Raw genomic sequence first — 27,972 nt, 5'->3', positions numbered from 1 at the left:
GCCACTCCCAGTCTTTATTCAGGCCTAAATTGATGGTGTCCAGTTTGCAAATTAATTCCAGTTCTGCAGTTTCTTGTTGAAGTCTGTTTTTGAAGTTTTTTTTTGTTGAAGAATGGCCACTTTTAAGTCTGTTATTGAGTGTCCAGGGAGATTGAAGTGCTCTCCTACTGGTTTTTGAATGTTACAATTCTCCATGTCTGATTTGTGTCCATTTATTCTTTTGCATAGAGACTGTTTGGTTTGTCCAATGTATATGGCAGGGGGCATTGCTGGCACACGATGGCATATATCACATTGCTAGATGTGCAGATGAACGAGCCTCTGATGGTGTGGATGATGTGGTTAGGTCCTATGATGGTGTCCCTTGAATAGAGGGAAATGTTAGTTTGTTCTCTCTTCCTGTTCAATCTAAGCTAACAGGAAGAGACTTTTTCTGCATAAGACCGTTGAGAGGCAAGAGAGTGCATTTCATTTTGGGCTTGTCATATACACCAAAAAAGCACACTTAAGGCAGCAAGATCAAGCACCCCACATGGGGCTTGAACCCACAACCCTAAGATTAAGAGTCACATACTCTACCAACTGAGCTAGCCGGGCTGTCTACAATGCCTTTTCAAAGGCACAGTCACAGTGTAGAAGGAGCCCTAAGGCTGCTTCTTTGCAAGTTGAGATTCCTTTTCTGACATTTGCCTTCTGTCTTTGTTCCTTCGCTCTCCAGCTAGCAAACAGGGGCTATTAGAAGGCTGGTTAGAAGCTGGTTTCTAGACCCGAGAGCTGGGGTTGATTTACCAGCTCATCAGAGAAACTAGCATGGGAGGGTAGAAGTTAGTATTCTCCCACCAGGGGGAGATGCTGTTGACTCATATAGTGGGGAAGAGTCAAAAACTGCTTCTCAGTTTTTAGAGATGGGACAGATAAGCCAGTTCCCCCCAAGCCACAAACACATTTTTGCAGGATATCAGACCCCTGGGGAGAAGCTCCTCAAAGGAAATGTGGCCCCAGGAGTGTCAGAGAAGGGAAACACTGTTTGCTTTAAGAGGTGGGTGAGGGAAACCTGCTGCTCCTTAGTTCCCTCTAGCATCTGATTAAACCATTTGTGGGAAAGGATCTGGGGTAGCCGAGGAGGACAAGGAGAGGACAGAAGGGCTTGCAGCTGGTGTGCAATCCCCATGCTCCCGGTGGCCTGAGAGAAGCAGGGTTCAGCACTTTGTCGGCTTCCTGAGAGTACAGAACTGACAAAATGAGATCTCCACAGGGGGCAGCTAAAGCCAAGGGACCTGTTATAATGAATCAGCATCCCATCAGGTGACATCAACCCCCCTCTCTGGGTTTCTATCCCAGAAATACTGTCAGCTCGATGATTTTTCCCCTGACAGAGCCCCCAGATTATAAACAGAAGAAGTGGAGAGGATTGCACTGTGGTAAATGAAAGCAGAGGAGAATTGCTCCTTTGGTGATTTTTTATTTTACTCCTGTGATGCTGATGGAGGAACCGGAAGCATAATTTGAGTTTATGATACCATGCCGTCCGTTTTTGGGCTCAACTTTTGACACTGAGCACAGGAGATCCTTCATTCTCTGTTCTCGTTCCTTCAGGGCAATGGAGAATGGACAAACATCTGACATTGGTGAAGTAGGAGCCTGAGAAAAAAAATGCTCCCTGTCAGAAAAAAACAGCCCTACCTGGTGCTTTAAGCAGTAGGTTCTGGTATTTTAACAGCCATGGCCTGGGTTCATTTCCCCCTCGAAAATAGAAGTTTTTCAATGAATATCTCCATTCATTTCGCATTTGAAATTGAAAGGAAAAGAGGGCTGCTTGTCCTTATCAACAAGGCAAAGAATGGTTTTTTCTCAGTAAATATTTTAAAAAGGCGCTGAGTTGACCTGCAGATGTCATTTCATTTGTATTTACAATCGAATGATTCTCTCTAGGATAGACAGGAATTCTTCAGCTAGATTCGGATTCCACAGAAATACTAGAAGCAATAGTGTCTAAATAGTACCTGCCTTTTTTCGGAGAACAGCAATGTCCAAGTTTTCCATGGACATTTCCCTTCCAGCGCCTCAGGCCCTATCCAACAATACAAGAAACCAAAATGCAGTGAAATACACGGAAAGTTTCTCACCATAGGGTTCACTGACCAGGCCGGGGAAAAAGTTTTGCCAGAACACTTGGTTATAATATCCCTCCCTGACCTTAAATGGAAAGCAAGGAGATAACTCTCAGAGCACATAACCACAGCTTATGAGTCTCACATTCTACATTGTCAATGTACCGCACCCTTCTCCCTCCACTTTTACATTGAACAGCCAAGCCTGCCTCCCCTCAAGCCATGCCAAGACTCTTCTGGATAAGGAGCTTGGAATTTACCCAACTACGTGCTCTAAATGCACTGCTTTGGAAGGTGTTTGAATTCCCTCCAACTTCTCCCATACAAATGCTAAGTAGTTGGTGTTGTAATGTTACAGGAGAGGTTGAAATTAGGCTATTTCTAAAGGTAGAAGACAATCATTGTGTCAGGAGGGGAATTTGAACGCATGCCTCCATATGGAGCCCAGAACAACAAATGACAGAAAGACACAACCTGGCAGCTAACGTCTTAGACCACGCAGCCAGCCTGACATGGTTAGTTAAGAGATTTATCAATCTTAGGGTATGTCTACACTACGAGAGTACTTCGATTTTAGTTAATTCGACTATGTGGAATCGATATTACAAAGTCGAACGTGTGTGTCCACACTAAGGACAGTAATTCGACTTTGTGAGACTTTGTGAGTCCACACTAACGGGGCAAGCGTCGACATTGGAAGCGGTGCACTGTGGGCAGCTATCCCACAGTTCCCGCAGTCCCCGCTGCCCATTGGAATTCTGGGTCGAGCCCCAAATGCCTTCTGGGTAAAAAAATGTGTCGAGGGTGCTTTTGGGTGCCTGTCGTCATCCGTCCGTCACTCCCGCCCTCCTTCCCTCCCTGAAAGCGCCGGCGGGAAATCAGTTCGCGCACTTTTCTGATTACTGACAGCGCGGACGCCACAGCAGTGCGAGCATGGATCCCACTGCGACCATCGCTGCAGTTGTTGCAGTTCTCAACGCCTCGCAGCTTCTCATCCACCTTTACCAGAGGCAGCTGCAGAGAAATCAGGAGAGGAGGCTACGGCACCACCGTGACGGCATGAAGTCGGACACTAGCTCCGACCTCTCAGAAAACATGAGACCCAGCGCCCAGGACATCTCGGTGTCACTGGGTCTTGTGGATACTGTGGAACGGCGATTCTGGGCCCTGGAAACAAGCACGGACTGGTGGGACCGCATAGTGCTGCAGGTCTGGGATGAATCCCAGTGGCTGCGCAACTTTCGCATGCGGAAGGGGACTTTCCTCGAACTGTGTGAGTTGCTGTCCCCTGCCCTGAAGCGAAAGGACACCCGGATGTGAGCAGCCCTGACTGTCCAGAAGCGAGTGGCCATAGCCCTCTGGAAGCTTGCAACGCCAGACAGCTACCGGTCAGTCGCTAACCACTTTGGTGTGGGCAAGTCTACCGTGGGGGTTGCTGTCATGCAAGTAGCCAGGGCAATCGTCAAGGTACTGCTATCAAAGGTAGTGACCCTGGGAAACGTGGAGCTCATCATAGATGGCTTTGCCGAGATGGGATTCCCAAACTGCGGTGGGGCTATAGATGGGACTCACATCCCTATCCTGGGACCGGACCACCAGGCCAGCCAGTACATAAACAGAAAGGGATACTTTTCCATGGTGCTGCAAGCACTGGTGGACCATCGGGGACGTTTTACAAATATCAACGTTGGATGGCCGGGCAAGGTTCATGACGCTCGGGTTTTCAGGAACTCTGGTCTGTTTAGACGGCTGCAGGAAGGTCTTTACTTCCCGGACCACAAAGTAACTGTTGGGGATGTGGAGATGCCTACAGTGATCCTCGGGGACCCTGCATACCCGCTAATGCCCTGGCTCATGAAGCCCTACACTGGCGCACTAGACTCAGGGAAAGATCTCTTCAACTACCGGCTCAGCAAGTGCAGAATGGTGGTGGAGTGTGCTTTTGGCCGTCTCAAGGGGAGATGGAGAAGCTTACTCACTCGCTGTGATCTCAGCGAAACCAATATCCCCATTGTGATAGCTGCTTGCTGTGTGCTCCACAATCTGTGTGAGAGCAAGGGGGAGACATTTATGGCGGGGTGGGAGGTTGAGGCAAATAGCCTGGCTTCTGATTACGCCCAGCCAGACAGCCGGGCGATTAGAAGATCCCAGCGGGACGCGCTGTGCATCAGGGAGGCTTTGAAAGCCAGGTTCCTGACTGAACAGGGTCTCCAGTGACTGTTTAGTTTGTGGACTCAGAACCTGAACCTGCCCCCGTTTCTTTACCCAGTTACTGTTCACTATCCTTCCAAGTTACATACCCCCTTCACCACCTTCCCAACAAATAAAATCTGTTCCGTTTTGTTAATGAACAAGGTTCTCTTTCTTACTGTTTTCGTGGGAATGTTTTAAACCGGGGACGCAGACTGTGGCGGGGGGCGGGTTTCGTGTTTTGATGCAAATGATGCTTCTAAACTCCTGGAATGACAGGCTCCGCAGTGCTGGATTGGTTGTTTCAACGGAGCCTGCCAGCAGTCCTGGGCGGGACTGCGTGTATGTGTCGGCCAAGTGACTTTCTGGCAGGGGGCGGAGGGTTACAGACCCCCTGCTGCGTGGCTCTGTGATCCAGGATAAGGACCGCGGCATAAGATCTCTAACTGCCCTCCCCCGCCACAAAGTCACAGATCAACCCCCCCGCACCCCAGAACATGAAAACCGCCTCCCAGAGTCACCAGGGTAACTGGTGACTGCACTGTGTATGTGTCCTGATGCTGGACCTGCCCCCGCCTCTGTAGCCTGCTAAAGGTGACTGTCCTGTCCAAGTAACAAACCCCTTCCCCCCCTTCAGACAGAATCCCCTCTAAAAGACACTCTCGGAAACAGTACTTAACAGAAACAGATGTTTTATTATGAACCGCACATGAAAGGGGGGGGAGGAAACTTGGACGGGGGCTTGTGTGAGATGGATAGGAAAGGACTTTTCAAACTTTGTGGAACGAGAGCCTTCTATTGCTGCAGCACTGTGCAGGGGCTGACTGAAAGTTTTAATGGCCCTTGCCGCCCCTCCTTCTTTGGACTTTTGGTGAGGGGGGTGTGGGACTTGGTGGCGGGGGAGGGCGGTTAGAGATAGACAGCAGCAGGGCTCTGTCCTCCTGCCTCCGTTCTTGCAGAACATCCACTAGGCGCCGGAGCGTCTCCGTTTGCTCCCTCATTAGTCCAAGCAGGGTTTGAGTAGCCTGCTGGTCCTCCTGGCGCCACCTCTCCTCCCGTTCCATGACTGCTCGGTGCATTTGTGACAAGTTCTCCCTCCACTGTGTCGTCTGGGCTGCCTGCTCTTGTGAGCAGTCCATAAGTTCATAGAACATGTCCTCACGCGTCTTCTTCTTCCTTCTCCTAATCTGCGCTAGCCTCTGGGAGTGTGATGCCAGGCTGGGTTGGGAGACAGTCGCAGATGTGTCTGTGGGAATGGGAAAAAGGGAGTGAATTCCTGAGACAGATAAATGAAGTTGCTAACAAAGAACATAGTCTTTCTCTGTGAACAACACCATGCACTGCACCTTTCACATGCGCACTCAGGACAAGGTCGAATTTTCGGCCGTCGCCTTCAGTGCCTGGGGTCTTGCAGTTGCGATCAGAGAAGCGTGGCAGGACACCTCTACTTTTGTTGCAGGAAAACATGGTAAGCCGTAGACTTGTGGCAGCTTAAAAATTTAATAGTAGCACTGGGCTCCTTTCGCACTGAAAGCAAGGCCACTCTCTGCTGGCAGCAATCAGGGAAGCATGAGCTCTGCCCCTGTCCCACCACCTCGCGGCTGTCCCAGGGAAAGATCCCTGTATGCTGCCCCTCTGCCGCCTCCACCGCGTGGCTGTAAAGCAGTCCCAATACTAACATTCCCCTCCCTAATTTAAAGCAGGGCGTCATGTGCGACATAACGCTAATGAGGATCTCGGAGAGCGAGAGGGGACGGATGCTTCGTGAGAGCATGCAGAGGCCAGGGCCGTATGCCGCCATGCTCTGCCGTGCCATGATCCTGGACTACTTAATAGACTCATGGCGTGGGAACGTGTGTTACCACGGTGGACCGAACAAGATCGCCCTGCCACGGAACCTGATGCGCATGCTTGAGCGGTACCTCCAGGAGAGCTATGCCGAGCTATCCCAGGAGGACTCTCTGTCAATTCCCGGGCATATTGACCGTCTTTTCGTTTAACTGCACTAGAAGGGACTACAGAGTGGAGCGTCCTGTGGTGGACTAATCATGAAAATCCGGACATTATTTGATTTTTTATACATAGTTGGGACTAAATAGTTGACTAAGCCAAAGAAATCATGAACACCCAATTGCCATTACAAACATTGAATCTATCTCCCCATGTAAGTATTCTCACATTTCTTATCAAACTATCTTGATTATCACTTCAAAAGTTTTTTTCTCTTACTTAATTGGCCTCTCAGAGTTGGTAAGACAACTCCCACCTGTTCATGCTCTCTGTATGTGTATATATATCTCCTCAATATATGTTCCATTCTATGCATCCGAAGAAGTGGACTGTAGCCCACGAAAGCTTATGCTCAAATAAGTTTGTTAGTCTCTAAGGTACCACAAGTACTCCTGTTCTTTTTGTGGATACAGACTAACATGGCTGCTACTCTGAAAAATAACTGTCAATTAACTTTGATATAAAGTCACTTTTCCCGTGACTGGGAATCGAACCCAGGCTGTGGCAGTGAAAGTGCCAAATCCTAACCACTAGACCACCAGGGAGTTGATAAGGTTTATTTTCTTCTCACTTATACTACACTTTCTTAGGCTACTTTCTGTCCAATTTCTGAAGCTGCTCTTTTGTCCATTCCCTGAGGGTCTAAGAGCAGAGAGTGCAGGAACCGCTGTGCTCAGGGTCACAATGTGAGCCCAACCCAAGGTACTGAAACAAACACAAATGATGCTTCCTCCAGCAGGATCACAGAGCAACACAAAGGAAAGCCATGAGGAACAATCCTCCTCTGTCTTCATTTACCCCATCATAACCCTCTCGGCAGCCTACCTGGATGCTCTTCCAGGAAGGAAGCTGAGTTGATAGGAGCTCTGGCATAGAGACCAAAGGAGGGGTGTTGCTCACCCTTGGTGTGAGCTGATCACATTCTTACTCCATGTAATGGGGCTCTGAGCTTTGCCATCTTGTGAGTTCTGTGTCCTCAACAAGCAGCCAAAGTGCTGAACCCCCAGGACCCCTCTGCTGGGAGCATGGTGATTGCACAACAGCTACAAGCCCTTTTTCCCTCTCCTTGTCTTCCTCGGCTTCCCCGGACCTTCCCCACAAATGGTTATATCAGACGTTGGAGGGATCTAAGTACCTGCAGGTTTCCCTCACCCACCTCTTAAGGCAAACAGTGATTCCCTTCTCTGACATTCCTGGACCCGGGCTTCTTTTGAGTTTTTAACCAGGGGACCTGAGTTCCTCTGAAAATGTGTGTGTGGCGTGCAGGGAACCATCTTTTCTACCCCATTTCTGGGAGCTGAGAAGCTTTTTCAGATTCTCTCCCACTAGATGAGTCTAACAGCACCTCCGCCGGTGGGAGAATCCAAATTCCACCCTCCCACACTGGTTACTCTGACCAGCTGACGGCGACAGCATGCTAAATCAACCCCAGCTCTCTGGTCTAGAAAGCAGCATCTAACCAGCCTTGTAACAGCTCCGGTTTGCTCGCTGGACACATAACAAACCAGGAAAGAAGACAAATGTCAGAAAAGGAACCTCAGCTTGCAAATAAATGCTCTCAGGGCTCCTTCTACATGGAGACTGGGCAGCTGAACAGACTCAAACTGGCTAGCTCAGTTGGTAGCACATAACACTTTAAATCCCATGGTCATGCATTAAAACCCCACATTGGATGGTAGTGACAGCCACTCTTCCGCTTATATTCACAGTCCAAAATGAAATAAACTCTCTGTCCTCTCTACCATCTTAGGCAGGTAATGGTGCTTCCTCTCTCTCTGAGCTTCAGTAAAACATGAAGAGAGAACAAACCGACATTTGCATCCTCTGTTGAGAGAGGATTTTCTCCTCTTCCATTCTACCCCAGGCAAGAGGGGGGATAATAACCATTTAACAGATAATTCCAGAGAGAAAAGTTTGGTCATTATAAATAGGATGATCCATTGAATCATATAGAAAGGTGGGGCAGGGAGGGACCCCGAGAATCAGGAAAAGTATCCCTAGACCATCCCTGACAGGTGTTTGTATAACCCCTTCTTAAAATCCTCCAATGAAGGAGATTCTGCAACTTCCCACTGGGGCCTCTGCCATACAATCAACAACACTTGGCTTGTGATTAAGGGCCAGGCTGTGACTCAGAAAATTTGGACTCAGTTCCCAATCTGGCACCATTATTCTCTGTGCAAACATGGACAAATTACATCACATCTTTGGAACTCAGTTTCCCCATCTGTAAAATGGGAACTGCCCTCCCACACTTTGTCTATTTCCAGGGCCGGCTCCAGGCACCAGCCCACCAAGCTTGTGCTTGGGGCGGCACGTGGAGGGGGGCGGCGCGGCGCTCCAGCCGCCGGGGAGAGGGGGGCCACGGCCGGGCTCTCCGCCCTCCCCCCGGCCCTCTGGCCGCCCTACCCCCCGGCGCCCTCCCCCCGGCTGCCGGGGGGAGAGCGGAGCCCCCACCGGGGCTCGCCGCCCTCCTCCCAGGGCTCCGGCTGCCCTCCCCCCCGGTGCCCTCCCCCCGGCCACCGGGGGGAGAGCGGAGCCCCCGCCGGGGCTCGCCGCCCTCCTCACAGGGTTCCGGCCACCCTCCCCCCTCCCCCCGCAGGGGGGGGGCGGCCGGAGGCTTTTTTGCCTGGGGCGGCAAAAAAGCCAGAGCCGGCCCTGTCTATTTCACCTGTAAGCTGTTGGCAGCAAGGATTCTCTCTCTCACTATGAGTTGTACAGGGTCTCTGCAGTGCCCAACACAACGGGGCCCCAATCTCGGAGCCCAATGAGGATACAAAAATCTCCCCTTTCATTTATTTATTTTAAAAAGTCCATTTTTAGCCTTCAAGTTCAGGCAGAAAACCTTGCCCAAGAGTCTCAGAAAAACCAAGAAAGTAATAACATTACCCCCCAAAAGTAGCATTTTTAAACATCTTTTTTTTAAAGCTGCCCTCTGGATTTTTGAGTCCAGACTCAGAGTTATTGTTCTCAATCTAACTTTGGTATCCTTTGGAACTGTAATCAGTCACACTGAACTAAGAAGTGGAGTTGTACAAACAATTTTCCTCGGGCCATTGGTCACCAGAGCTTCCTTTACTGGGGTGGAAACCAAGAACTGGGTGTGCACTCTTTCCACCCCAGTTCTTTCCAAATCCTTGGCCTTGGTTAGGGTAAATTTACAATTCTATGAAATAGAAACCTTTAAAAAACCACTCAAAATCTCAGCAGTATTAGTGAAGAATGGCTTCCCAAAACATACCCAGCTTTTCTTTAACTTGGTGGCACAGTTCCAGGCAAGGGACTGGATACAGGGCTGGATCAGAATCTTTGTTTGTTACCAGAGCTGGAGATTCTATTAAAAAATAATTATTTTTCTGCATCTATTAAATTTCCAACACAGATTTTATACCAATTTTTAACACCTACAGAGGATAAATTCAACAAAAATCCCACTTCTATTTCCTCAACATCTGTGTCATGAAGAACAGGAGTACTTGTGGCACCTTAGAGACTAACAAATTTATTAGAGCATAAGCTTTCGTGGGCTACAACCCACTTCTTCGGATGCATGAAGGGCAGCATTCCCCATAACATAGGATTAGCTAGGAGAGATCTTTTGTAGGGCCTGGGCTACACATAATTTAGGAACCAAATACATGGGCATTTTGCCTAGTTCAAAATCACCTAATGTGGAATTCTCTCCCCAGATCATCTGAGACAATATTGACTTCAACAATTGAACTACACTGTGATCATATGCACTTCCTTCAGTTAGTTGGGGTTCTGCTGTTGTTAACCATTTCTGAGTGGAGATTTTAAATCACTGCTGTTTCTTTGTTAGCATGTCCAGTAAATTGGAGAGTTCTCTCCTGTTGACAGAACTGCACTTGAACTTTCTCTATGTCATCAAGGAGGGATGGGGGGAAAAGCAAAGCTGAAGTGAGAAATGACGACTTTAGCAAATGGTCATTTGTCTTAAGTTCTCCAATAAATCTGAGCTACATCCTATCAAACTGAACTAATATCCAACTGGGTGACCAAACAGCCTTCAGAAAAGATAGAAATCCACATCACAGAGAGACAGAATACATGACAATGGAAGTGTCAAATGAAATTCCAGAGCAGGTTACATCTGATTATTCAGAATCAGGATAAGAGATTCTCCCATCACATTCTCCTCTGATCCATTCAAACCTGCTTCATTCAGCACTGTCTCAATAGTCAGTTATGTTATTTACAACATGTTTAGTATCCTAATGGGGGACAAAACAGCCACCTTGCCCGAAGTGGTTTTACCAATAGATGGAACCTGGGATTTAAACTCCAAATGATCACACTGTGTTTGGGATCCATTTGAATTCCCCTTCCAGGTCTTTGACAGTTTCATCTCCAGTCATAGCGACTCTGATATAGGATTAAAGAAGTCAAAGCATCATCTCCAAGCACAGACAATGGAGAAAGCTTCATCACATGACATTTTGAGAAGTGGATGGATAGAATGTGATGAAGATAAACTCTACATGGGTCAGACAAAAGGTAACAGTTCTGCAGTGATGGGGAAGGAGGGAATCTCTGAGTCACTCCGTACTCTTCCAGTATCACAGAGGCTGAAATAACACTTTTTTCCTCCCTCTGCTCCTCTTCATTTACATATAATTTGAAAAGTTCCCAATATAACTGCTCTTCAGCACAACCCAGAGCAACGTGAGAACTGGCAATGATACACTCTGAATCATTGGTGACTCTAACAATAACTTTGCAATAGGATGAATGGTATAAATGTGATGCTCCCTGTTTCCTGATAGGAAGGGCACACTAGAATTACTCATGAGACAATCGAATTGATAGAAAGGACAAATGGGTCCACCTCAAAACAGGGCAAACTGCAAAAAGGCAAAAATGGGCCACTCATCTGGACAAACTGAGGGATAATGGTGCAGCAAACAGTTCAAAAAGCTTTAAAAGTTACTATGTGGGAATCAGGAAAATTATTAAAGAAAGTATTGATAGCCCTAGAGCAGGGGTCCCCAATGCGGTGCCTACGGGAGCCACAGTGCCCACGTACTGGCCGGCCGACAAGCATCCGCCGAAATGCCGCCAACAAGCCTTGTCATACAGAGGCGTCGCTGCCGAAATGCCACCGATTTTCGGCGGTATTTCGGCGGCGGCACCTCTGGATGACGCTGCTTGTCAGTGGCGACGCCTATTGACATTGCCGCTTGTCGGCAGAATTTCGGCGGATGCTTGTCCGCCGTCACAGTCCTCTGTGGCTCATTGTCTGGTGCCTGCCAGATGAAAAAGGTCAGGAACTACTGCCCTAGAGGTTTTTATGGAGCTGATCTCCCTTGAAGATTCTCTGATGGCTAAGATGAGTTGAGTGCCAAGAGAAGGTTTTCCCACACTCACTGCATTCATAGGGCCTCTCCCCTGTGTGGATTCTCTGATGTTCAGAGAGAGCTGAGGTGCTAGTGAAGCTTTTCCTACACTCATTGCATTTGTAGGGCCTCTCTCCTGTGTGTATTCTCAGATTCCTGATAAGGTTTGAGCTGCGATTGAAGCTTTCCCCACAATCACTGCATTCATAGGGCCTCTCCCCTGTGTGGATTCTCTGATGGTGACAAAAGCCTGAACTGTGAGTGAAGTTTTTCCCACACTCACTGCATTCAAAGGGCCTCTCACGTGTTTGGATTCTCTGATGCTTTATAAGGACTGAGGAGTCATACATTTTTTCCACCCTCAGTGCATGTATTTTTTCTCTTTCCCATGAGGATTTCCTGCTGTGTTGTTGTTTCCTTGAGGTCCTTCTGAGTTCCTCGACAGGAAATACATTTACCCACTTTCTCCCCTGGATGGTTTCCCTGCTCTCTTTCTGGACTGTGCTGAATCTCACAGGAGTTTCCCTGCTCATGATTCCTGGACACATTCCTTTTTGATCTATGCGATAATGCTCTGTGTTTATCCACTTGCTCAATGTTTTCCTTCTGAGAATTCTGCTCCTCTTTGTCACATACCATTGCATCACCTGCTGTGATAGAGACAGAAACCTCAAACAGGAATGGAAAGGGGAAAGCCAAACAAAACAAGTGCTGGACAGAGGTCAAATAAAAATCAGGAACTGAACTCCCCCAAACTCTTCCCCCACATGTAGTAGTAGGATTTTATATTTGTATTTTATATCATTTAGAATGAAGGATAAAGAATAATTATGTAGCATGTATTAAATGTATTGGTGTATGATTTGATCACATCCTGCCAGCCACCCTTTTTGAATAACAGAAAGGAATGGCCTAATGGGTGAATGAGTAGAGATACATCAGCCAGAAACTGTGTCTGGACTGATTTCAAGGCAGTAACAGACCTTTGAGGTAGGTTTAGCATTTTAAAATAAGTAAAAGAATGCCATGATTGTTTTCTTTTGCATTGCAATTTGATGTTCCAGTTCAAAATGTTGTGTAAATTAATTCTGGTTTGTGTGTGAATAAGGAATGTACGTGCTAAGAGGTAAGTGTGCAGGCCATCGCTGAACCAGATGTACAAGGGAGGAACTGGAGAAAGACGCAAGGGTGCCAGGAGGCTGCAACACACCCCTAGTGAAATATCAGAGGAGGGCAGACTGACGACTCTAAAGATGAGACAGGCACCTATCAGTGGGGACAAGATAGCTGTGTTCAAAACCAACATGGGATAACTCCCTGAGGAACTTGATGAAAGATCAAGAGAAAGGATGAGAAGGGCAATTTAAGAAAACAAGCACTCATCAAACAACAATTGATTAAAGCATGACGGTGCAAAACTCATTGGTCCCAATGAAGGAAAATCACTATATAAACAGGGTGCCTTGCCATGAAACTTTGAGTTCACTCTGCCAAGACTTCCGCAGAGCATTGTGTCATGACCAATGGAACCTGGCTCCTCCTACCCATGATCAACCTAGCTGGCCTCTAGGTTGATCCGGACTCTGGACTGGTAACTATAACATTGACTGGTGGGACAGTGTGTGTGTGTGTGTGGTGTGTGATTGAATGCATATGCTAATTGTTGTATCTTTCTTTTTATGAATAAACCTTTAGATTTTAGATACTAAAGGATTGGCACCAGTGTGATTTTTGGGTAAGATCTAAGTTGTATATTGACCTGGGAGTGGCTGACCCTTTGGGATCAGAAGAAACTATTATTTAATGACACTGGTTGTAAAGAACCACTCATCTCTGAATCCAGTGTTTTTGGTGGTGTTATAAGAACCGGAATGCCAGAGAAAACTGCCTTTATGTTTTCTTGTTAGCCAATGTGGTGAAACAGGAGTTTACTTTTGTGGGTAGTTTGGTCTATCTTATAAAAGAATAACCACCAGTTTTGGGTTGTGTTTGCCCTGTTTCTCAGCAGTTTGTCCTGAATTTAGCATCCTCAGTTGTGACTCACTAAGGCATGGTGACAGGGTGCAAGAGGGAGGGGGTTGGGTCATGGATTTACAGGGAGTTAGGTGACCCAACCTTCATACAGTTTCCCTTGGGACCGCCCTCTTTAAGGTATGTCTAAGGTGCATCAGGGAGTTGGCCGCCTTTCAGGCTAAGTCTCACGCTAGTGCATTAAAAATGGCTGTGGAAACATTGCTTTGATGGAGCTCAGACCATCCAGCCCACCCACCCCACTCAACTCCTGGCTTTAGAACCCAAGCTACAGCCCAATCTACAGCACCAACACCATTATTTATAGTGAGTCAGCATGGACTCTGGCTGGGAGGCAGCTTCCAGATGCAGTGCAGACATACCCATAATGGGCAACTTGCTAGCTTTAGCTTTTTCCAAGGGTGAACCCCAGTTCCCCTTAGAATCATAGAGTTAAAGGGGACCACAAAGGTCATCTAGTCTAACCCCTTGCCAAGGTGCAGGATTTGCTGCAACTAAACCACCCAAGACAGATGGCTCCAGCCTCCTTTGAAAACCTCCAGTGAATAACCTTCCACCACCACCCTAGGCGTCTGTTCCATTCTCCTACTGTTCTTCCAGTTAGGAAGTTTTTCCTGAGATTTAATCTAAACCTGCTGTGCTGTAGTTTGAACCCACTCCTTCTTGTCCTGCCTTCTGTGGCAAGAGAGATGAACTGTTCTCCATCCTTTTTATGGCAGCCAGTAGTGAGGAAGACCAGCAGGGACCACAACCCACCCTTTGGGCAACAGAGCCAGGAAAGCCACCTCCACCCCTCCGGAAGCTGAGGGGCGGGACAGGAAACAGAAGTACAAAAGGAGGGCCCTGCAGCTCAGTTGGGCTGGAGCTGCCGAGGGCGACAGACACTTATCAGCCGCTGCCGGAGTGGGACACCGAGGACCTGCTGGGGTGCCCGCCAGAGGACTGGCCAAAGCTCCCAGGGTCACCAGCCAGTCAAGGTGCCATCGAGCTGATGGGGCTGCCACAGACCACCGATCCTGGGGAAACAGAGGCCAGAGGTACCAAACCCAGGGAAACTAGACCATCGTCTGGCTGAGTGTTGGCCTGACACTAAGTAAGGGTGTTGTGGGTGGATCCCGACTGATCCAGTGGCGGATTACACTGCCACTGTTTGGGCCCGGGGCTGGGACCCAGTGGAGTCAGGTGGGCTAGGGTCCCCCTACCTCCTGCCACCCCACCTTTGGCCAGGAGGTGTTGGTCGACCGTCCGCCGAGCTAGGACACTAGACTGTTTGGTGCTTGCCCCTGCCTGAGCCCTAGACTGTTTGTTGCTCACCCTGAGCAAAGCCCCTAATTGTTTGCTGCCCCACCCTGCCTGAGGGCCTGGGCTTGGAGACTTTACAGCTCTGCCCTGATTGCAGGCCAGAGCGCTGACTGTTGGTGCCCAGTCCTGCCTGAGGGCCGGGCACCATAGACTAACTATTGCTCAGCCTGGATCAAGTGGCCTGAGCTTTGAAGACTCCTAATTCCCCCTTAATTGATTGCAGTGCTAAAAGCACGAAAGCGAGGAGGCCTGGCCTCCCTCAGAGACAGACCAGGAGGGATGGCCACACATGCTTACACAGCCTTTTGGGTATTTGAAGATCGCTGTCATATCCCCCCCATGAACTCTTTTTTCCAAACTAAACACACCCAGTTCCATCAGCCTTTGCTCACTGGCTTGCGTTCCATCCCTTTGATCATCTTTGTCACTTGCCTCTGGATTCTTTCCAGTTTCTCTACATCCTGTCTAGTCACAGGTGACCAAAACTGGACCCAGGAGTCGCCCTGAGGCCTAACCAGTGCTGAGTAGAGCAGTACTATCACCACCTGTGATTTGCATGCTATGCTTCTCTTAATGCATTTCCTTCTTTTTGCATTACCATCACAATGTTGACTTCATGTTGAGGTTGTGATCCACCACAACTCCCAGATCCTTCTCAGCGGTGCTGCTGCCATCCCAGTTACCCCCCTTTCCGTATTTGTGCATTGGGTTTTTCTTCCCGAAGTGTAGCACCTTACACTTGTCTTTGTTTAATTTCGTTGTTGTCTATAGCCCAGTTCACCAATTTATCGTGACCCTTTTGCAGTTTTGCTCTATCTTTCAGAATGTTGACACCCCCCCCCCGAGCATTGCGTCATCTGCAAATTTGATCAGTATGCTCTCTATTCTTATATCCAGGTCATTAATGAAGATGTTAAATACAGGGGAGTCGCATCCTATGCGGATTCAACTTACACGATTTTAACTATACGCACTTGGCAAAAAAATAAAAAAAACAGAAAAACAAGAATTTAAATACTGTACCTGTAGTGCGGGTGATTCCGCCCGCCATTACACTCAATGGTAATTTTTACTATATGCGATTTTTGCCTTACGCGCTGACTTTAGAACCTAACCCCAGCATAAGATGCGACTCCACTGTAACACCGGACCCATAAGAGATCCCTGTGAAACCCCATTTGAGAAATCCCTCCAATCTGACATCATTCCGTTAATAGTTACTCTTTGCTTGAGGATGTGTAACCAATTATATATCCACTTAATGGGAGTTCCGTTGAACCCGCATTTCTCCAGCTTACTCATGGGACTGTGTCAAAAGCCTTTTTGAAGTCCAGGTCTATTTTATCCACCAAATCAGTTACCTTATCAAAGAAGGATATCAAGCTGGTTTGTCATGCTATGTTCTCAGTAAATCCATGCTGGCTGCTCTCGATTACCCCTTCACCCTCTGGGTATTCGCAAATTGAATGTTTTATACATTGCTCTAGTAGCTTCCCTGGTATTGAGGTCAGGCTGACTAGTCTATAGTTCCCCAGCTCCTCCTTTTTCCCCTTTGTAAAGATGGGCACTATGTTAACCCTTCTGCAATCTTCTGGGACCTCTCCTATCATCTGAGTTTGCAAATATTGCCAGAGTCTCTGAGATTCCATCAGCTAATTCTGGAGTGAAGACCAAGAAAGGAGGTGGGGAGCTGATTTGGGGGATTATGAGCTCTGTTATCAACTTTTCAGCAGTTGAGCTTGAGTTGATGGCTGGCCATCCACAAGGAGGCATCAGAGGGAGGCTGAGATTTCAGTTTGGACAGAAGGAAACAGGACTGGAGTAGAGTGGTAGATCTGTGATTCAGCAGCATAGGGACAGTAGCTGAATTTGTGTTTGGGGGTGAGATTTCCCAGAGATAAAGTGCAGAGGAAGAGGAAGTGACCAAGGACTGAGCCCACAGAAAACCAAAGTGGGGATGAGGACGATCTTCCTAAGAACACGCTGAAGAAGTGGTTACAGAGGTAGGAGAGCCAGGAAGAAGACAAGATGTCAAGACGACAACCATGGTCAGTGGTATTAAAGGTGGCTGACGGATCAAGAAGAATAAGGATGGAGTACTGGTTCTGAGCTTTGCTTAGGGAGACGTCATTAGAGACTATGGCAAAAACATTCTCAGTGGAGGGCCCCAAATATCTGCCTCCCTGAAACCTTCCCTTCCCACTGCCACCAGATCCTTCCTGCTCCTTGGAGCAATCACTCCCCATCCCGTTCCCACTATCCTCAGTCTTTTCCACTTCCAAGTATCCCAGATCTCCTACCCAATCTTCCCTCTCCAACAGCACCACTGCTGGAACCTCCACCCCCTTTTCTCCATTCCCAGGCTCCCACTCCCCCAAACCACCACACTCCCTGTTCCCAAGAGATTCTGTCTCTGATTCCTCACCTCTTCTTCCTTCCATGGTACCCATCCCTCCCTGATTCTCTCTAGTCTTCCACATACCTATCCCTTTCCTCCCACTACACTCAGCCTGCCCTACCTTGTGGCACCCCACAAGCACTAGCTCCCCCATCATCTTCTCCCCTCCCATGCTCCCTGCTCTCCTTCCCTCTACCCCCCAAAGAACTCCTGAATAGGAACCTCACACTGCTCTCACTGTCATTGGTTGGTAGGGTCAAGAGGACATGCTGCGGCCACTGCCTCTGAGCTACACTCATTCATCTGAGTCGGAGCCGTACCACTGTTAACTTTCAGACTATGTGTATTGTGTGTTTTGATTGTATTCTGAAGGAGTTCCTCTTAGACCTTTCCCCCGATTCCAAAATTTCAGGGCTGACAGCAATATTTTAAAGTGTTTTAAAATCCACTTGCAGACTCTGGCCTCTTCTGAGCTGCAAAGTTTTGTCAGCAGAGCTCTGTTTGTTAGGGATGCAAAAAACCCATCCTTAATTGACAGAATTATGCCGGCAAAATCTCTCACGCAGACAGAATGCCGAAAAAGTCTATTAAAAAAAATGAGAAAATCAGATGCCCATAATCTACATAAATACTGAGTACAGGTTGCCCAGTTCTGCTGCATGCCTTTCCACTAGGTGGGTGGTGGCTAAACTTACACCTCTGAAAACCAGAAAAGGAAGAGTTAATATACACACCACCCCTAAAATGCAACCTTAACTCTGCCCCTAGCCCTGCAGCTGGCACTAGCCACTGGGAATGGCTCAGTAAGGCTGGTGCAAAGGTTAACAAACTAACAAAGGAAGTGGAGGTTTCTTCATTTCTTGAAGTCTTCAAGTCAGAGTGGATGCCTTCCTGGGGGAGGATTTAGTCCAACACAAGGTATTCAGCTCAGTACAGCAGTAACTGGATGAAATTCTATGACCTGTGATATACAGGAGGTCAGACTAGATGACCTAATAGCCCTTTCTGGCCATAAAATCTATAATTCTACAATAGCTATGAAGGACTAAGAACGTGCCATTGTTTGTGTTGTGTTGTGTTCAGAAATGGGAATCTCAGCATTTATCGGCATGCCCTCAAGCTGTGTGCACTGGGTCAGCTGTAGCTGTAATTGGATGGTGGAGGGAGTAGTTGGAGCAGCTTGGCAGAGCTGTGACTGTGATATGAAGGGAGATGCATGTGAACCCTGAGGGACCTAGTCTGCCCCATTTCAATGCACTCAGTGGGCTGTTGCAGAGACAGGGCAGAGCAGAGGTGGCATTGTGGGGGTGGTGTGAACCTTAACTCTTCATTTCCCCTGCTAAGAACGGAGGGGACAGGAATCCTTACCCAGCGAGGTCACATTCTCATAGTTCTCCTGTATGACGTCTCTGCAGAGGGCTCTTTGACGGGGGTCCAGCAGAGCCCACTCATCCCTGGTGAAATACACAGACACCTCCTCGAAGGTCACCAGCCCCTGAAAGAGGAAGTGCCCAACGCTCAGTACCTGCTGCCCCACTCACAGCCCCACTATTCATGGAGGGAGAGGAGTCAATCAAATGGAAGTTCTGGCAGGCTCACAGTCAGCACAGTCCCACCCTCAGAGCAGCCAGCAAGTAAAACAGGAGGGGAGATAGAGATCCCCTAGTCCCCCCCCCCTCCAGCAGACAGAGTGGGAAGGGTCTTCTCATTCATCACACACCTACAAGCCAGAGGCTGATACGGGGGGTGGGGCCCTCAGCAGGTGCCAGGATTGGCTCCCCAGTAGGAATCCCAACACGCTTCCCATTGCCAGCAGCTGGAAGGTAGGGGAGGGGTTATCTACTCTACGCCCCACTGGTGAGTAACCCTTCCGCCCCTTCATATCTCATAGCAGCCTCTGGCGAGTAGGTTTATGTTCTTGCACTGGGAAGCTGATACGTTTTCCCCACGCTGTCCAGGGTTCCCCAACCCCCAACACAACCCCATTCCACAAATAGGATAATTTCCTCCCCCAAACCCCATGGGTCTGTTCCTGGAATCCAGGACTTGGGTTAAACAATTCCCAGCAAGCTTGCCACACCCTATCCCTCTCCCACCCTGGGTATTTCCTGCCCCCCTCCCACCTCCAGACTAAACTCCCCCAAGGATCCCAGGCCCTCAGTATTTCCTGCCCCTCTCCCTCCAGCAGGAAGCCACTAGCAACCCCACAATAATCCCTACCTGGACTGGCTCCACTACAGCCAGTTCCCTTCCCTGTCCTGTGGGAGGCTGGGACAATCTAGAGCCAAAGGTGGGTGTTACTCTGCCGCCTGTCAGGGTGAGAAAGGTGACAGGGAAGATTTCAGAAGGGCCTTTAGTTCCTATCACATCATGATTTTCACTGGCACTTTCCCTTCACAAGATGTTTCTGACTCGCATGCTGGGAAAACATTCCATCACTTTATCACAGCGCAGACCCAACCCCTCCCACCAGCACTAAACCCACTATGCTAGTTTTAAAACCCTGGGGGCAACTCCCCCAACTGTGGGGACCAGGAGGAGGTAGGGACAGGACAAAGACTCCCTAGTGATGGTGTGGTAAATTAAATGAAGTTTGCTGGTGATAGTAAGATGGAAGCCATTGTCAATAGAGACAAATAGTGGAACATTAAGTGGGGCTTACTTTCATTTTATGTATTACGTTCCCCAGCCTCATGCTTTAGGCCCACAACTCGCAGTGGTCAGGAAGGGATTTTTTCCCTCCAATGTATTTTGAGAGGGTTTTTTAATCTCCTTCCTCTGAAGCTTCAGGAATGGCTGGAGAAGAAGACAGGATATCGGGCGGGGTGGACTAGGGCTGTGAGGTGACATCAATCACTCTCTCTCTCAGGGCTTGGCTGGCTGGTTCTTGCTGCCATGCTCAGGGTCTAACTGATCACTATAGGTGGGATGGGGAAGGAATATTCCCCCCACAAGTCAGGCTGTCAGTGACATGGGGGGTTTTCATTTTCCTCTGCAGCGTGGGGTGCGGGGCACTCACTAGGATTACCCGGAAATATCTCACTTAATGATTTCCCTGCCACTGCAGGGGCCTGGAGCAGTGGTGCACCCCATTCCCTCCTATTCTCTGCCTAGGGCATGTAAGAGTCTAGTCTCTAGTGGAAGTCAACGAATGGCTACGCAGGTGGTGTCGGAGAGAAGGCTTTGGATTCTTCGACCATGGGATGGTGTTCCAAGAAGGAGGAGTGCTAGGCAGAGACGGGCTCCACCTAACGAAGAGAGGGAAGAGCATCTTCGCAAGCAGGCTGACTAACCTAGTGAGGAGGGCTTTAAACTAGGTTCACCGGGGGAAGGAGACCAAAGCCCTGAGGTAAGTGGGGAAATGGGATCCTGGGAGGAAGCACGAGGAGGAGAGCGCAAAAGAGGAGGACTCCTGTCTCATACTGAGAAAGAGGGACGATCGATGAGTTATCTTAAGTGCCTATACACAAATGCAAGAAGCCTGGGAAGCAAGCAGGGAGAACTGGAAGTCCTGGCACAGTCAGGGAACTATGATGCGATTGGAATAACAGAGACTTGGTGGGATAACTCACATGACTGGAGTACTGTCATGGATGGATATAAACTGTTCAGGAAGGACAGGCAGGGCAGAAAAGGTAGGGGAGTTGCGTTGTATGTAAGAGAGGAGTATGACTGCTCAGAGCTCCGGTATGAAACTGCAGAAAAACCTGAGAGTCTCTGGATAAAGTTGAGAAGTGTGAGCAACAAGGGTGATGTTGTGGTCGGAGTCTGCTATAGACCACCAGACCAGGGGGATGAGGTGGACGAGGCTTTCTTCTGGCAACTAGCAGAAGTTGCTAGATCGCAGGCCCTGGTTCTCATGGGAGACTTTAATCACCCTGATATCTGCTGGGAGAGCAATACAGCGGTGCACAGTGTGACAAAGTGGGACTGTTCTTAATGTTTCCTCTGAATATTGTGTGGGTGCCTCAGTTTCCCCTATGCATTTCTTAAGTCTCTAGGTGGTGGGGAAAGGCCAGTGAGCATAAATCACTGACACTCTGTCTCCCTGGCAACAAATGGCCAGGGCCCCTTCCCCTCCTGCAAGGAAATAGCTAAAGGTGAACAAAGAGATCAGGTGACCTCCTGGCCCAGGAAAGAGACAAAGCCGAGAGAAGGAGGGGCTGGAGGGGGTTGGAGAGATGGAGCTGGCTGGGGACAGGGAGTGAGGGCAGACGTGGGTGTCCGGCTCTCTGAACCCCATAATGGACCCGGCCGAGGGGTCCCGTTCACCGCCGTACCTACAAGCTCTGTTTTAGACCATGTTCCTGTCATCTAATAAACCTCTGTTTTACTGGCTGGCTGAGAGTCACGTCTGACTGCAAAGTGGGGGTGCGTGCAGGTCTTCTGGCTTCCCCAGGACCCCGCCTGGGCGGACTCGCTGTGGGAAGCACACGGAGGGGCATATGCTGAATGCTCCCAGGAGAGACCCAGGAGGTGAAGACGTATGAGCTTCTTGCCCTGAAGACAGTCTGCTCCAAGGGAGAGGAGGCTCCCCAAAGTCCTGACTGGCTTTGTGGGGAGCAGCTCCAGAGCGTCGCCCAGGGACTCCGTGACACACAGACAATCCAGGAAGTTTTTGGAAAGTGTAGGGGACAATTTCCTGGTGCACGTCCTGGAGGAACCAACTAGGGGCAGAGCTTTTCTTGACCTGCTGCTCACAAACAGGGAAGAATTAGTAGGGGAAGCACAAGTGGATGGGAACCTGGGAGGCAGTGACCATGAGATGGTCGAGTTCAGGATCCTGACACAAGGAAGAAAGGAGAGCAGCAGAATACGGACCCTGGACTTCAGAAAAGCAGACTTTGACTCCCTCAGGGAACGGATGGGCAGGATCCCCTTGGAGAATAACATGAAGGGCAAAGTATCAGAGGGGTAGCCGTGTTAGTCTGAATCTGTAAAAAGCAACAGAGGGTCCTGTGGCACCTTTAAGACTAACAGAAGTATTGGGAGCATAAGCTTTCGTGGGTAAGAACCTCACTTCTTCAGATGCAAGGGCAAAGGGGTCCAGGAGAGCTGGCTGTATTTTAAAGAATCCTTATTGCGGTTGCAGGAACAAACCGTCCCGATGTGTAGAAAGAATAGTAAATATGGCAGGCGACCAGCTTGGCTAAACAGTGAAATCCTTGCTGATCTTAAACACAAAAAAGAAGCTTACAAGAAGTGGAAGATTGGACAAATGACCAGGGAGGAGTATAAAAATATTGCTCAGGCATGCAGGAGTGAAATCAGGAAGGCCAAATTACACTTTGAGTTGCAGCTAGCAAGAGATGTTAAGAGTAACAAGAAGGGTTTCTTCAGGTATGTTAGCAACAAGTAGAAAGTCAAGGAAAGTGTGGGCCCCTTACTGAATGAGGGAGGCAACCTAGTGACCGAGAATGTGGAAAAAGCTAATGTACTCAATGATTTTTTTGCCTCTGTCTTCACGAACAAGGTCAGCTCCCAGACTGCTGCACTGGGCAGCACAGTATGGGGAGAAGGTGACCAGCCCTCTGTGGAGAAAGAAGTGGTTCGGGACTATTTAGAAAAACTGGACGTGCACAAGTCCATGGGGCCGGATGTGCTGCATCTGAGGGTGCTAAAGGAGTTGGCGGATGAGATTGCAGAGCCATTGGCCATTATTTTTGAAAACTCATGGCGATCGGGGAAGGTCCCGGATGACTGGGAAAAGGCTAATGTAGTGCCCATCTTTAAAAAAGGGAAGAAGGAGGATCCGGGGAACTACAGGCCAGTCAGCCTTACCTCAGTCCCTGGAAAAATCAAGGAGCAGGTCCTCAAGGAATCAATTATGAAACACTTAGAGGAGAGGAAAGTGATCAGGAACAGTCAGCATGGATTCACCAAGGGGAAGTCGTGCTTGACTAACCTAATTCCCTTCTATGATGAGATAACTGGCTCTGTGGATGAGGGAAAAGCAGTGGATGTGTTATTCCTTGACTTTAGCAAAGCGTTTGATACGGTCTCCCACAGTATTCTTGCCGCCAAGTTAAAGAAGTATGGGCTGGATGAATGGACTGTAAGGTGGATAGAAAGCTGGCTAAATCGTCAGGCTCAACGGGTAGTGATCAATGGCTCCATGTCTAGTTGGCAGCCGGTTTCAAGCGGAGTGCCCCAAGGGTCGGTCCTGGGGCCGGTTTTGTTTAATATCTTTATTAATGATCTGGAGGATGGTGTGGACTGCACTCTCAGCAAGATTGCAGATGACACTAAACTGGGAGGCGTGGTAAATACACTAGAGGGTAGGGATCAGATACAGAGGGACCTAGACAAATTAGAGGATTGGGCCAAAAAAAACCTGATGAGGTTCAACAAGGACAAGTGCAGAGTCCTGCACTTAGGACGGAAGAATCCCATGCACTGCTACAGACTAGGGACCGAATGGCTAGGTAGCAGTTCTGCAGAAAAGGACCTAGGGGTCACAGTGGACGAGAAGCTGGATATGAGTCAACAGTGTGCTCTTGTTGCCAAGAAGGCTAACGGCATTTTGGGCTGTATAAGTAGGGACATTGCCAGCAGATCGAGGAACGTGATCGTTCCCCTTTATTCGACATTGGTGAGGTCTCATCTGGAGTACTGTGTCCAGTTTTGGGCCCCACACTACAAGAAGTATGTGGAAAAATTGGAAAGAGTCCAGCGGAGGGCAACAAAAATGATTAGGGGTCTGGAGCACATGACGTATGAGGAGAGGCTGAGGGAACTGGGATTGTTTAGTCTGCAGAAGAGAAGAATGAGGGGGGATTTGATAGCTGCTTTCAACTACCTGGGGGGGGGGGTTCCAAAGAGGATGGAGCTTGGCTGTTCTCAGTGGTGGCAGATGACAGAACAAGGAGCAATGGTCTCAAGTTGCAGTGTGGGAGGTCTAGGTTGGATATTAGGAAACACTATTTCACTAGGAGGGTGGTGAAGCACTGGAATGCGTTACCTAGGGAGGTGGTGGAATCTCCTTCCTTGGAGGTTTTTAAGGCCCGGCTTGACAAAGCCCTGGCTAGGATGATTTAGTTGGGAATTGGTCCTGCTTTGAGCAGGGGGTTGGACTAGATGACCTCCTGAGGTCCCTTCCAACCCCGATATTCTATGATTCTATGATTCTATTCTATGATTCTCCTGGGGGCTGCAAGACTTTGGTCTCACTTCAGCTGTTGGGTTTAGTGGGTGGGTTCTGGGTGGTGTTGGCAGCCAGTGCTAGACAGGAGTCAGACCAGATGATCCAGTGGTCCCTTCTGGCCTTAGACTTTATGACTCTATGACTGGATATGGGCAGGTTTGGGAGCTTGTGACATCCCCCCCACACACACACTCACACACTTATTTCTCCTTCATTTTCTGTCTTCTCTTTTACCCTCTCCCCTCCCTCTGCCTGGGATACTTAGTAACCAACAATCCCTGGGTTCCTTTGCTCTCCTGCGATCGCTGACAGCACTGAATGCCGGTTTGGATCCAAACTTTCTGCCTCATCCCCATCTCTACTAATCACCGCAGGGGTTTCAGTCTCGCTGGCTGTGATACAGGCAATGAAAGGGTTACTGTGCACAGCTGCAAACTGCCTAATTTCCCAGCTGAAATAAGTAAGCAAGTACCACTTATTGGAAGTCAATTTTTTCCCAATCCTCGAACATTCACTAAAAAAGTAAGTATAAAACATGTATCCGTGGTGAGTCTATATATAACTTGTATATTTCAAGAGGCTGACAGAGAACACTTGACCACAATGAACAGGGGAGTGCAGGAGTGGGGGAGTGAGATTTTCTTTGCTTTAGATCATAATAAAACGTTCAACATCTCACAGGCTCCTGACTGCCGTTCCTGAGCCCCTGGGGATCGCAAACCACCAGCTGAGAAACACCAGCCTAGATGATTATTTTGTATCGTCATTGACTACGCATGGGAAGAGAGTGCTACATTGTATCCAGACAAAGCATGAACAAGCCAAGTGCAATGGCATGTATGGACCAACCTTGGGAACTGTTAATTCCAATAACACCCACATTTTGAACTCTCTGCCTTACTTCACTGTAAAAAGAAGACGAAAGTTCATAAGATCTTATAATAATCTATAGCAGGGGTCGGCAACCTTTCAGAAGTGGTGTGCCGAGTCTTCATTTAAGACTCTAATTCACTCTAATTTAAGGCTTCGCGTGCCAGTAATACATTTTAACGTTTTTAGAAGGTCCCTTTCTATAAGTCTATAATATATAACTAAACTATTGTTGTATGTAAAGTAAATAAGGTTTTTATGTTTAAGAAGCTTCATTTAAAATTAAATTAAATTAAAATGCAGAGCCCCCCGGACTGGTGGCCAGGCCCCGGGCAGTGTGAGTGCCAGTGAAAATCAACTCGTGTGTTGCCTTAGGTTGCCTACCCCTGATCTATAGCAACAAGTTGATGAAAAGTAGGTTAAATTAATTTCAGCCATGAATGCCATGTATAGGTGCAAGAAGACCAACTACAGACAATTAAATTAGTCCAAACAAAAGGGGGCTAATGTTGTTCAGGGCCAGTACTAAGATCTATGCCTGGTGAACAAGAAAACGTGGGAACAAAGTTACCTATGCCAAATTTGGCCTTAGGGACATGGATATAATTAGTAAACAAAATATTAAAAATAAATTGTGTCATCCACGTTTACTTCTTTTTGGATTTTTTTTTTAAATGTTCCTCAACCCAAGTCAGAAGAAGCGAACTAAACTGAGAGGCTTTGTTTTGATTATGTTTTAACTTGTATTTCCTCTTTTTCCCCCGATGATCCATGATTCTTAATTCACACTTTTTAAATTTTGAGCATAGTTATATCCTGTTCCTTTCTCAGAAAGGCTGTAAGGGTTTGTCAGTTAAAATATGTTCCAAAGAAACCCACTGCTCCAGTGATTAGTGACTTTCTTAAAGTCTCTAAGTGCTTGTAAGTTAAATTATTTTCTAAAAGGACCCCTCAAAAGAGCAGGATTAGTAATGAAACTTACCCTGTTCCCCACAAGCCACTGCCTCTGTGCCTTTACTCTCCGGTGCAACGCCTTTCAAAAATTCTAGCTCTGCTGAAGATGTTCCCCAGAAATTAATTATCCCAGGGATGAACAGGAATGTATTGGGGAAAAAATTAAGATTCTGTCTTAAATGTATAAAATCATTCCAAGAAATATACATTCTTTTAAGGCATAAATTTAAGCATAAAAAAAGCTTAGAGCAAACATTTATTAGAAAAACTTATTCATACTTGAAGTACAAGTTATGCAAAAAAGAGATTGAATTGCTGTTTTAACAAAATTATCTGCTAATAGCTGTTTTATTAAATTAAAGTGTAAAAATCAGCTACAACCCATCACAAGCGTGAAAAGTGCACTAAAATAATAAGTTACAAATGTAAATACAGTACCAATTTGAAAAAGGCACAACAAATACAAAAAGTCTATATTTTTTAAAGCACAAAAAAGCTAAAAAACTCGAACTATACTAACAACTTTCAAATACATGTTTAAAGAAAGCTCAGCCTTTGTATTTTTTTTTTTTTTAAGTATCAAGCAGACATTCAAAACCAGGAAAAGTTGTCAAAATCTTATCGGTTAAAAAAAAAAAGCTTTAAAATCAGACTATGTAAGCTTAATTACTAAATGCTATTAATATTACTGCAATTAAAAATGCCAAAATAAAATTACTAACATTAATTTAGTCAGTAAAAAATGCAATAAATAAAAAAGTTAAAGCAAAAAAAAATAGACTACAAAAAAAACCTGCAAAAAACTTTAAATGCTTAAGTAACATTGATGAGCTAAAACACTTAAGAGACAAGTCAGTTGAAAATACAGTGGTGCAAGAACAAAGTAACATCCCTTCCCATTGTTCCACAGCTTCCAGGTGCTGGAGGCTGCGATCCCCTGTCGTTAACATGGTTATTGGTCTGAAATCTCCCCGTGACCCCTCAGAGACAGACACGTACCTGTGTTGCTCCACAGCTCCCGTCGCAGCGTCTCTAGGGGAAATAGAGGATGGGAGAGGTGAGAATTCAGGCCCTCGCATTCAGGGGAGGTTCCCATTGGTTATGAATGTAACTGCTGTTAACTACGAGATGGTGCCAGAGATCAGAGGCCAATAACACAGCCGCTGCAGACAGAGCCAGCCCCACAGGGCTACTCCATGGGGAAGGACGACTTGCTGAGCTGGGCTGTGAGATGGAGCCGAGGATCAGTGACATTACTAGAGTCCCCGACTCCGCCCCAGGGTGAGGGTCGCTCTAACCAGAGGAGATGCCACCCCCAGACTCCAATTCACCTTTGAATCCCAGCAGCACCTCCTGCAGCATGGCACTTTTCAGAGAGAAATCGCTGAGTCTCTTCTCTAGCTCTACAAACCCCAGCTCCTGCTTCTGAAACATCCCGTCCTCCCTGCTGGGGAAAAGAGGGGTGAGAAATAGGCCTGATCCCCAATTTGTGAGCCCAGCAACCCCCAAACTCCAGGAAACCTGGAACTGAGCTTTGTGGCCTGAGATGGTCAATGTCATGGTGAGTCACTTCAGCCCTGTGCTCCCCAGAGAGATGGGAAGTGG

At 47.7% G+C, this 27,972-nt stretch overlaps 1 non-coding gene and 1 pseudogene across 1 annotated transcript; both read right to left on the bottom strand.

The window, feature by feature from the left end:
- Positions 1-524: 524 nt before the first annotated feature.
- On the bottom strand, positions 525-597 carry TRNAK-CUU (transfer RNA lysine (anticodon CUU)). Its single transcript has one exon. It is a non-coding gene; the product is annotated as a tRNA-Lys (tRNA).
- Positions 598-11,610: 11,013 nt separating this feature from the next.
- On the bottom strand, positions 11,611-26,576 carry LOC135889522 (zinc finger protein 3-like; annotated as a pseudogene).
- Positions 26,577-27,972: the final 1,396 nt, after the last annotated feature.

This window comes from Emys orbicularis, chromosome 15 (genome assembly GCF_028017835.1).
Source record: "Emys orbicularis isolate rEmyOrb1 chromosome 15, rEmyOrb1.hap1, whole genome shotgun sequence".
NCBI lineage: Eukaryota > Metazoa > Chordata > Testudines > Emydidae > Emys > Emys orbicularis.
Note: the sequence above shows the minus strand (reverse complement) of the source record. Positions and strands in the feature narration are given on the sequence as shown.